Below are 12,915 nucleotides of genomic sequence, written 5' to 3'. Positions count from 1 at the left end.
AGCCCTAGGTGTTGTTATATTGCATGTGTGTATGGATGCACACAGTTCCACCTCATGGCTGCCATTTACTGGTGTTTGTGGACAGCCACAGACTGTACCTGCCAGGCCATACAGATCAGTGTCTCTGGGCACGGACACGGTACCTGTGCCTTGCAGGGTGCTACGGACCGTATCCGGGACCAACCCAGACTGGGTACTGTCATCGGAAGCAGGTGTTCGCTGACTGGACACAGAGCCCTGTCGGCCCTGGCCAGAGCCACGTGCACGTGGTCTCCTGGGGCGGTCTGATGACAGCACAGAACCAGCATTGCTGGGGCTGCTGCTGGCACTACGGGGGCGGCCGCGGCCCTGTTGTCGTCCACGCCGACTGCCAGCTGCTGCTGTTGCTGGCATACGGCCACGTCGACGATGCAACCGCCCACCATCACCCTGGCTCATGGGCATGTAGTTGTTGAGACGGTCTAATATGTCCCCACAACGTCTGTCTATGACGTTGGTGAAATCACGGATGGCGGCCGCAATGTCACGCATACCGTCGGTCATGGCTGTGCGACATGCTGTCAGCTCCCTCAGACCCTGTCTGGTGTACCATTCCATACGTGACTGTGCCTGCATGACAGTCCGGAACATAGCTGAGGTTGTAAGTCCTCTGTGGGCACGTCTGCCAGGGGCAGTACGCCCATGGATGCTCCCACGAGAACCCCTGGACAACTGTCTGTGTGGTACCATGTGTGGGCCATGCCCATGGCTGCTGTGTGGGAAGCATGTGCCGCAGGTACCACACTACCCTGGTCGATGCCCACTGTATGCTGTCCATCACCTAGGGACAGTGGTGACAAGGCTGTAATGGCAGGATAACTGTGCGCATGGATGGTGTTGACAGCTGTGTACTGTCAATTGGCTGACCAATGGCGGACCCTGGCATACCGTCCTGTGCCACTACAACAATGTCATCAGTGGCAGTACCCACGGCACCTGACTCAGTTTCCCTGCTAGATAACACCAGAGCAGCGACAGAACCTGTGGGAAGTAAACAGGAAACACAGTTTACAATGTCTTCACACTGCCAGCGATGCACACATGCACACATGCACACATGCACACATGCACACATGCACACATGCACACATGCACACATGCACAGGTGCACACATGCACACATGCACACATGCACACATGCACACATGCACACATGCACACATGCACACATGCACAGGTGCACACATGCACACATGCACAGGTGCACACATGCACACATGCACAGGTGCACACATGCACACATGCACACATGCACACATGCACACATGCACAGGTGCACACATGCACACATGCACACATGCACACATGCACACATGCACACTTGCACACTTGCACACATGCACACGTGCACACAGTTTCACACAATTGAACAGTACTCAGTATGCGTGATATTGACACACAGACACAGACACACCTACATGCATACAAGGGACACCACTAAGTGTGCCAAAAGGTACTATTACTAACAACATCTTAACAGGTAAAGTAAATAGACACTCACCAGCATGGATAGGCTGCACTGCAGTGATACCAGAGGGTCCTGCAGACAGGAGGAAACTAATGTTAGTGGGCACAACTGTGCCAATAGTGCGAGTATGATACAGGTCAGGTGAACCACAGTCGCCTTTAAGCGGTCTGCAGCTAATATTGCGGATATCACACTTGCACATTTAATACTATGGTTGCAGCTACAAACAAAGGACACACCACACACATGCATTAACTACCAGTGTACACAACAGTCAACTACACATGTGACATATTACCTGCACGTTCAGTGTCCTGCTGCTGTGCGGCTCCAGCCTCCATCATGACACATGTCTGCTGCTGTTGGTGTTGCAGGTGGACTGGAGCCACTACACTCAGGAGCAGTCCCTCCAGTCTGGTGAGTGGGGATGTGTAGCCACCCACCACCTGTGGCGACCTGTTGCCTGTGGATATCTGATGCACTGACGGACATGTCTAATCAAATCACTGCAGTGATGTCGTACCTGCTCATATGTCCTATTATGCATGCCTATATCATTTACCCGCTGGACAAGGTCCTGCCACAGTGCAGCCCTCACCTGCTGATTCTGGCTGGTGCGGAAAAGAGTGTTGCATAGTCCGCACCAGGCTCTGGTGTATCTCCTCATCCTCAGCCACGAGTAGGTTGCATGTCTCGGGTGGGCCATGTACCTGGGAATAAAGATAACATGGTATCAGCAATCTATGTTGGCAGACCTTGGCACACGTAATACACATGCTACTTGACTGTCATAATAACACATATCACACATATGTGGCAGCTGTCTGTCTATTGGTGGATACACATGTAGATGGCCAGGTAGCAGTGCTCGGCCATCAACTGTTGTACAGTACCTGCCAGGCTACGTACGACATACTACTGGACAGCAGCAGTCAGAACACAAATTTCGGTGAGGCGCACCTCCTCACTCTGTGTGTTTGTGTCTAGGTACTGTATGGCGTACATCGGCAACTACTGTGAGCTGACAACACCCTGCTTGCCCTGGATATACATATCCCACCTCCACCACCAGCACAGATGGCTACAGTGCACAACATTACAGATACAGGCGTGACACTTTGTAACACTGATATGGTATCCTTACAGACCACTGGGCCAGTGTCAGAGACATCACACAATGCTGACCCCTACACAATTGCTTTCTACAGACATCTCCAAGACCACATGGCTCATGCATTCCCATATATGTCCAGGACACTGTCCACAAAGGGACAGCATCCTGTCCGTCGAACCACAGACATATACTGATTGTATCACACTTGATGTAAGCTACTATGAGACAGAGCATCAGTCTCTGAAGGGAGGGTATGTCTGAGCAGCACTGGTAAGGATCTATTTCCCATCACACTGACCACATGGGCAATGTTGAGTGGGACATCAAGCGTGATACTGCAGATGACCAGGAGGCCTACCTGACCTATTTAGCGACCTGGTCAGGACCCATCCTCTATGCCCATGGTTAGTACACTACACATATTTCACCTACACTACAGCTAGACCACATTGTGGCGGACAGGGTCAGTGCAGGTGTCACCCCACCCTCCCCCTGTATTAAGGCATGGGTATCCCTGCTGACCCTAACCTCAAGGACATCACAGTTATCCAGGTGAGAGACACCCACAGGTGAGCAGACTACCACGACATGGACGGGACCTGCTGGTATCCCCAGTTGCATGCTACATACCCTCTGACAGGCGCTAAACACACATATACAGGTGCTATGTTACACTACCTGGACTACAGGGTATGTACCTGTACACTGGAGCACAGCACCAGTGGTTCCACTCCATGCAGGAGGCACCTCACCATACCAATACAATACAACACAATACATGACATTGTAATCCGATACTGTGCAATATGCTAATGCCCCATGTCTACAGCAGCGTACTGTTCTGCTAACCTGACAATTGTGACACATGTGGTGTGATGGTACCTGCTGCCGACACACAGTTACACAGGGTGACACATATGGCATATTACCTATCTCAGTGACATGCAGCAGGGGTATGTGTGACATGTACACATGGGGAGTCTCGCATCGTAACACTGTGTGGTTTGTTGCAGGGTGTGTCCTGTCAGTGAGTCTGAACCCGTACCTACACATGTGCACTAAATTGCAGTGGCACAGGCGACACACAGCAGACAGGTGGGTCGTGTATGGTGGCGGTGGTACACTGCCTGTTGGACATCTGTCATGGGTGTGAGCTCCATATGTGCATCTGGGGTGGTAACCTGTCGTGGGTGGCATACGTGTACTCTATGGTGGTGACAGTCACTGTGCAATGGTACTGTGTTTGGGTGCATTGTCACCGTGTTGTACATGTCACTGTGTCCTTCTACATATCTGTTGCTGTCGTGTGAGGTCCATACCATGGCATACATTACGTGCTGTGGGGAGTACACTGACCTACATGTCCATGCCTGACTGACCATGTGGGTGGACACATACCATGTACAGCTGTTCCAGGGATAGTGTGCCACTGTTATTTTCATTGGGGCCACTATTGTACACATGTCTGACCCTGACCACCCTGACACATGCAGTGGTGGGCGGACACTCATTTATATGGTGGTTACCTGTGTAGGTGGTCTGGACTGTGGTATGATACTCCAGATGTGACACTGCTGTTCACTCCGTGCCTTAGTCCCCAGGCACCAGTTGCAATACATCTGGACACATGTGCCTCACTCCAGCTCTGTATACATCTCTCTCACTCTCTCTCTATACATATATCTATGTATTAAGATATGTCTATATGTCTATGTCTGTATACATGTACATATGTGTGTATGCATTTGCACAGATATATATATTGCTGTACATATTCTGCTGTAGATGTGGGGGGGGGCACAGAGGGGGTGTGGGCGACAGGGGGGGCAGGCTGTGTTGCAGGTCAGCATATACAATCATACCTGTAGGTGGTCAGATCAGTCTGTCTATGTATATGTATCTACATATTTCTACCTCTGCATGTGTGCATTACATAGTTATGTCGCTACAACATTCTATCAGCATCTGTCTATGTGGTCCTACATCTCTCTCTCGCTATGTATGTACACATATGTGGATATCATATGTACACATGTACATATAGGATATCTACACATACATATGTTGACATGACTACATGGCCATATGTTGGACAGGTATGTCAGCATATATGTCTACCTTACTGTATACACACACTAACATACTGCTAAGCATACATAGCTCTGTAATGTAATTAGTACATGGCAGTACAACCTACAATCAGACGACATATATATGTGCACATAGATGCTGACACATACAACTGTATGTACAGCCTTCGCTGATAGGTGCTGTATATCCCCTGCCCATTACACATCTTCATATACATATGGATACAGCCCAATAACACATATGGAGGGTTCACAGTATGTACACCTTGATAGTTTTACTTTACAGTACCTGTGTTAGTCACAGCTGTGTCTGCGAATGTCTGTCTCACTGTCCTGCTGCTCTGGTTCACTGTTGCAGCTTCCAGGTAGCTGTTGCTGTGATTGCTGTCTGTCTGCTTATTCGCAGTATGGTTCTGGGTGTGGTTGTCCCTTTCTCTCTCTCTCTCTCTCTCTCTCTCTCTCTCTCCTCTGTCTCTCTGTCTCTCTGTCTCTCTCCAGGTGCAATGTAATTATTGCATGCGTGGACATGGACTACAGCATACTTTTGTAGGTATCTGCATATGCCCATGTGATGGCCTCTGCACCAATTGTTAGCCAGCATTTGCTAATTGCATGCAGCCTGTTGTGTACTGATTGCAGTTCTCACTGTGATTGCAGAACTGTGCTATAAAAGGGTGTGTGGAATAGGCGTAGCCCTTTCAGATGTTAATGGCAGGGACCATGCTGTTATGCTGTGGACATCATTCTGTGAGTGTAAAGGTTGGTATCTCTAATTTTACTCTGTGGGTTGTGGGTTAACATTCCTCCATTCATTTCTCCAGTTTCCTGTACTGACTGTGTATGTACACTAACAACTACTACTATTGTTGATGTGTGTGTGTGTGTGTGTTTTCCTTTCACCTTTGCTTGCATTCTGTTGCTACGTCTTCGATAGTTGCCCTTCACTATCAGTACTGGTGTGCCTGCTAGGTGTCTTGACTGTTGTGTGCTGCTGTAGCTTTCCTATTTCCCATGTACATTCACAGTCTGGAATGCTTGCTATATCTGCTAGGGTGTTACAGCATGCAGTGTGGTCTGGCCATGGTGTGGGCCTTGACATCTATTAGCATATGTGGGTATGCTGCTGAGCAGGCCCCAGAGGCTTTCAGGTTCACGGTTATGTGCCTCATGGAATGGTACATATCAGTGGTGTGCACCCATTAATATGTCTGGTATGCTGCAGGTGTGACTGTGGGTTAGCATGAGCATAGGTATTGCTACACCTTTTCTGCCATGCGAGTGGTGAATACTTTGGAACCCATAGTTGCCATTGCATGTGTTACACCTTTCTGCCTACTGTTTGTACATTTCACATGTGGTCTGTGGGGCATCCCTGTACGACATTCACTGTTGCTATGTCTAGGGTCTTAGCTATTCAAATATGGTGGTATTGTACCTGTCATGTGTACAGATATTTGCAGGCTGTCCACATGTCTGCCTGGAAATTTGGTCATTATCTCATGCACACCTTTATCTGGCAGGTCATTCTGGCCTCAAGTCAGGATATGGTGACAAACATTCAAGTTCCAGACTGCATACCCTTCCAAACATCCCACAAGGTGTAGACCCTGTTACTTTCTGAACTGTCTGCATTTGTTGTAACTTCATTTGTAATGTGTCCCTGTTTTTGGGCCTTTGCTCCACATATGTTATTACTTGGTCCGGATGTGTTCCTGTAAGGGGTTGTGGGGTATGGGCAGTGCTTCTCCTGCTGTGAGTATGTGTGTGTCTTGCAAGGTGCTATGGTGACATTATTACCTACTAGCTTCCAACTAGCATGGCTGTTTCTGTTCACACACTACTGTTATGGAAATCCACCAGTTTTGTTTGTGATTCTAAATGTCATGCTTTGTGTACTACACATCTATATTCCCTGTACATTCATTCCTACTGTTAAATGATATATTTACTTTAGCACAGTGTTTCTATGTAAGAGTCATGGCTTAGTGGTAAGTCATGCAGACTATAGTTGCCAAGGTCCGGGGTTCGGGACTCACAGTGGGGTTTTATTTTTCTTTTGAACTGAGTTCAGGACCTGTCAATCAAAGTGACTAAGGCACTTTTTAGCTGTTGTAACCGGGTTAGCGCTGGTTTGCGCGGAGCTTACGCATGCGCACTGGCGGTTAGCTCCGCGCACACAAGCGCACACCCGCGCTATTTTTTTTTGAAAGAAAAGAAAACGGGGAGACAGGAAAGTGGTGAAAAAGGGTTCACAAAGAGGGTAAGACAGTAGGGAAACAAGCTTGGGATGTGCAGGAGGGATGTAGGTAAGGCCCATAGCTGCCCATTTCTTCAGCAGCAATAGCTGTGCATATGTATGTAATTTGGTGTGACATTTGAAACCTTCCACCACTGAGAGAGGTGTCAGGACAACAATAATACCTGTTGTACGGCCAATTGGAATTGATGGGTTCCATGTCTGGTGGACATGTGTGCGGAATGGGCAGCTATGTATGGGGCGTAATTTTTTTGCGGGTACAGAGTGCCCTTTTTTTTTTTTTTCAGGTGAGAGTGGTATGTCAGGTGAAGGTAGTCGGTACAGCTGGGGAGGTAGGTTGGGTAGGTTAACAGACAAGACAAACAAGACGCATACAGAGGCGGTGTATGACACGTGTGGGGGGGTTACACAAATGACGGGGACGGAGGTTGGGATGTCCAGAGCCCATGAGCCCACAGATGGCAACAGTGGAACTGATATCCCCACCCATAGGCAGTTGCCACTGTTCCTTCACTGCCCAGGACGGGGCTGTGCTGGGGGCTGTGTAGGCGGGGCAACGGGCAAGCCCGTTAGTTGCGCCACCCGTGCCTCGAGCTGGCGTAGGGGCTCGAGGACAGAGTCCCGAATCTCCCTATGCACCACAGTCCGGACGTTACGGAGGGTGAGTGGTGGATCTCCTCCGGCCACACTTGCAGAGGCGGGCCCGTCCTGCAGCGCTTCCACCCGCAGGTGGCACAGGGCCACCGGAGGAGGGTCCGGACTCGGCACTAATGCCAGGTGCACTCGCCAGCTGAGGTGGGAGAGGTGGGTCCGCCGGAACCCGCCTTCCCTGTCGTTCTATGTTTTGCATTATGTCATTACAGTTTGGGTTAGTGACATATAAAAAAACATTCACAGTTAGTTTTAACAGCATGCATTAGTATTCCCATTAACCACACACCCAGTTATTCACACCATTGAACAGCGTGCAAAGCACATGCATAATTTCAACAGTAATACACAGTCCAACAACATGCAGGGTTGGTTGATGGCAACAGGCCATCAGGTGTGGATGTATGAACGAGGCGGATGGATCAACAGACATGCAAATATATATGTCCCAACAGGACAGATGTCCAGGGTGGTAATTGTGATTGCACATACCATTTTCCCGTGGAATGGGTTATAGATGGTTAGAGGGTGGGGTAAATCAGACATATATTATTAACACCTTCAGATACACCCACATATGCTGTACATTTCTAATAGCTACAGTTATATACACACTACTGTTCTGACTACAGTGTCCTATATATTAACTACCTAACCTTGCAGATGGGACTGTTACTGCAACATAAGTCTACATTTTATTGCTGTTCATACACAAGTCATATCGAAATTTGTGCAGATACATCTCCTGTTGACTGTTATTTCTATAACTGTGGACAGGTGTGGATGTTTAGAATATCAAACAGTCATCCTATCTGCATATTTCAGACTGGGGCAGCATATCCAGATTTTGGTGTACACATTCCACATGCAGCAACACTTTGAACAGATGTTTCTGTTTGGTTTTGGGTCTCACATGCATTTAATTATGTCCTGACTGCAGTATACTTTATTCAGAGGTTATTACTACTGTAGTGCTGTATTCCTGACACTTTCTCACACTCTCTCACTTGCTTTCATTTTACTATTCAAACTGGTACTTCTAGGCTTTATTGACATGTTTTAACAGAATTATTGCAGTTATTTCCAGCACTCTCACTTCAGTCATGTTTCAGGGTTTCCACATGTATTCATCTCACACAGGTGGATTCCTCCTATTCTGCAGCTATACTCTACCTGCTGCTGCTGTTTGTGTACTAATTTCTTACAGGCAGTGCAGTTTTATTTACAAATATGTGTTGGACAGTCTCATGATTAGTTTCATCTTACAGGCTGGGAACTGTTGTAATCAGGCAATACTTGCATAAACATTCACACTCTGTGAGTTGCAAATTTAATTCCTTCCTGGATACACTGCACTCTTATGCTAACTGTCATACATTTATACATATTTACAGTTACTAGTTGTGGATTACTGACCTGCCTGGTGGCGCAACCGCACCAGCCTATCAGCATAGGCTCTGCGGTTCGCAGAACGGACACCTGCAGCTGTAATATAAATGAAGTAATATTGGAATACACATCTCCATGATTTCAGGTAGTTTAACTTTCTACAAACATAATTAATTTATACTTACTCAGTGGTGGGGCGTTGGGTGCTTGCTGGGCCTCCTGGATCCAATGGGTCAGTTGGTCCTGCTTACGTCTCTTCAGGTCCGCATGGTGGTGACGGACCTGCTCACCTGTCCGAGGAATTCCTGTGGCACTGGTGAGTTCATGAGCCAACTGGTCCCACGCCTCAGCCTTGTACGCTCCCCAAAGGACCTGGCCCTGCATGAGTTGGGCCTCATGGTTATGGACTAGGAGCCAGGCCATGTACCTGGACTCCTCAACACCCCACCTCTGCGCTCGGAAGCGACTACCCTCACCTACACCTGACATTCTAACTGCAGGTCTATTCTACAATCGTTTATGCTGTGTATTCCGCCTATGGGGCTTATATACTCCGTTTTCCGCACATATCTGTGATTGGCCAGTTTGGAATTGTATCAACTTCAGTAAACCTGCATTGTCATGCTGTTGTTTGTATTCATTCCTATATATGAGCTGATATTGCATTTCTATGACCTGCTGTCATGGCTTAGTGGTTCTGTCCCTTGACTTTGGTGTATAGTATCCTGGGTTCGAACCTGGCCACTGCTTTTATTTTCAGGACTGTCTAGACATGTTGAGGGTGTGTCTGTGTAAAGGCATTTTGGATACGGCTTGCTCAACGTTGCCCGTCGGTTAGCTCGTTTGCGATGCGCACCTCCGCGCAAACGGGGCACGCCAGTTTAACACTGATTTGGCTATTGGCACGCATATGCCGCTTAGCTCAATTAGGGGCACATATATTTAGCGTGGTAAACCACTGCTCGCCTACAGGCACTCATTTTGCACCAGTTAAACCTATGCTTATCTACGGCCACATAATCTCACTCTGTTGAACTGTAGCTCAGCTATGGGCATATCTGCCAGTTTGTATTAATTTTTTGGCTCACATTTATTCAATATAAATAGGCTATTACATTGCATTTTACATATATTCTGGTTTTATGTGTACATATATGTGTCAGGGACTTGTTTCCTGCTTATTTTGGGGAAAAAAAAAATTTGTGTTGTGGGGGCTCGAATCATGAATGCCTGCTTTGCAGCCAGCATCTCTACCGCTTCGCTATTGCTTCCTGGCTTATTTTGCATATGTAGTTCTTATATGCTTTCCCACTGACTGCTAACTGTAGCTGCGCTACGGGCACGCCCGCGCAAACGAGCGCACTCACGGTTAAACATCTTTACAATTTAAAAAAATAATGACATGTACATTTATATTTCTTTTATGTTTAATAGTCTGTAGGGGCATGTGTTGTGTTGTGTTTATTCACATTTGCGTGGACTCTGTTGTGGGTGTGTACTTTGGACACTTGTAGACTTCTGGGGGCGTGTCCGCTTGCAGGGCTCAGCCTACGGACACGCCCCCTACTGTCTTACACGGCCGTGTTCGACTTGGGTGTGATTCAGCATGCTCTCATGAATATGCAGAGCATGCTGACATCACTCAGTTTAACTGCAGCCTCCGTGTAAGAGTTATAACTCTTACACGGAGGCTTCGTGAATCCTGGGGATTGTTTTTACACTAAAGATTGTGCTGTTGTGTTTCAAGGCCTTTATTGACCATCAGGCACCTGTATTTTTCATTTATTGGTGCTGTGGATACTGGTTTCATGTATTTCAGCAGCTTTCTGCAAGATGACTAAGTTATTTGGGGATTCAATGACTGCTCCTAGTCTGCAGTCATTTGCAAGCTTCAAATCAACAAATCTGAAATGTGCAACTGTTTTCAGTTCTGTTTTTCAAAACCTGCATTTGTCTGTTTCTTCCACTTTTTCAATGGACTCTGTAAACTAATGTGTATGTAGTCCTGTATCCTGGGCTTCAATTATTATCTTTTCATCTTTTGGTTTCAGTTCACCTTTCCTTAACCATTACTGCATCAAATATTGGTCAGTGCAAAGCTGTTGCAGAAGATTTCTATGCTTACCACTTTATTTCTCGACTTTCCAATTTTCTCTCCTTCTCATCTGATCCTTCTTATATTCTTTCTTTTGTTTTTGGCAATTTCAGTTGCTGTCTGACTTTTGCTACTTTCCAGAAATTTCACTGCAGTCCTTTACTACATTTTATTTTCATTGATTGTCCAATCTTTCTTCTAGAAATGTTAAGTAACTGTGGACAAGTTTCTTTTTCACATATGCTTGTTCCCAGTAATCAGAATGCCATTAAACACATATTTTTTGTGTTTCTGTTTAGCTAATTAATTCTATAGCTACTAGTCCATTTCATAAAAATCAGGCTGTGCAAATATCCCTGTGATAAGGCATGATGAGTATATTGTCTATCCTTGTGATAAGGCATGACGAGTATATTGTCTATTCCTTGTGATAAGGCATGACGAATATATTGTCTATTCCTTGTGATAAGGCATGATAAGTCTACTGTCTGCCTCCCCGGATGAAAGCAAACAGTTCCACATTGCTCTCATCAACTGGAATAAAACAGAAGTATTCACGGGTCTGTTGCTGCAGGATATGATCAATCAGCAGATGAAAACTTCTCCACAGCAGTAACAATGTCAGGAACTGCTGCTATCAATGAGAACAGCACTTTATTCAAAGCTTAGTGATCAGCCATCATTTGGCACATGCCGTTAGAATTCATGATGGGCTGGGCTGGGGTTTTGCAGGGACTCACTGCTGGCTTTAGCATATCTACTCATAAGTCCTGCTAGTTTCAGAAATTCCCTTATGTCGCCCTAGAAAATATTTTAGGATCATGACACTTCCCATAAAATGGTTCTCATTTGGCATCACAGGGGACAATGGCTTTTATTACATTGACAAAGCAGTGCCATGTCCCAAATGGAAAAGGTCCAGCTGTGGCCTCTAATACCTTACCACACACAACACATCTATCCTTATTCTGCTTTTAGGGACAGGGGCAAGTGATGCAGTTATTAACATGAGTAGGCTATCTCCAAAACTAGTTTTATTCTGATTTTAGTGTTTTCGACTTTGCATCACCATAGCCATATATTTCTACAAGCTGACTTTAAAATCATTTTGTATTTCCTGTTAAAATAGTTCTTGGCCAGTGCTTACTAACACCATTGCATGTTGTTATTCTTTTCACAAAAACAAAATTATCAGATGCACATAGAGGCATTGTTTCACAGGTGTAATAGCTCTCACCCCAAGCCTAGATACAGAGAGCCCATCTCCCCATCAATAAGCCTTTGCTTGGCTAGTTTTTCACTTTTTCTCTTAAATTTCTCTGATTGCTAAATTTTTCCTTTTGCCAGTCAGTCCACTAGCCTATTTCCATCGCTTTCCTTCTTGAACACCCCTTACCAGAATAGTACACATCTGCCCAACACCCCCCTAGATTTTTCCTGTGTGGGGTCTTTCCTTGCCCCTTTTTTTCTTTTTTTTTACTTTCCTTTCTCATACAACTCATTTGCATGAGTCACAGAAATTTAAACATGAGAAAAATCCTTTAAATTGATCAACTAAAGCAGGTTTTTGGACTTAATTGACAGTATAAATCATTTTCTCACATTTAAAATGAACAAAATAAAAATGTAAGCAAAGAAACAAAAGATCCATAACAAAAATCCTTAATATTATGTTTCCCTTTTTCCAGATATAATCAGAAAGTGAAGAAAGATACAACAAGTAATAGTGAAGCAATAAAGTTAAGCAGCACTTTTCCTAACCTTCTTTTGGTCTTCCTTAGTCTGCCATAGAAGCATTTGCAATCAGTGCCT

This window comes from Protopterus annectens, chromosome 6.part0, assembly GCF_019279795.1.
Source record: "Protopterus annectens isolate FY-2018-M chromosome 6.part0, PAN1.0, whole genome shotgun sequence".
NCBI lineage: Eukaryota > Metazoa > Chordata > Ceratodontiformes > Protopteridae > Protopterus > Protopterus annectens.
The sequence above is the reverse complement of the archived record's forward strand: the minus strand, read 5'-3'. Positions refer to the sequence as shown.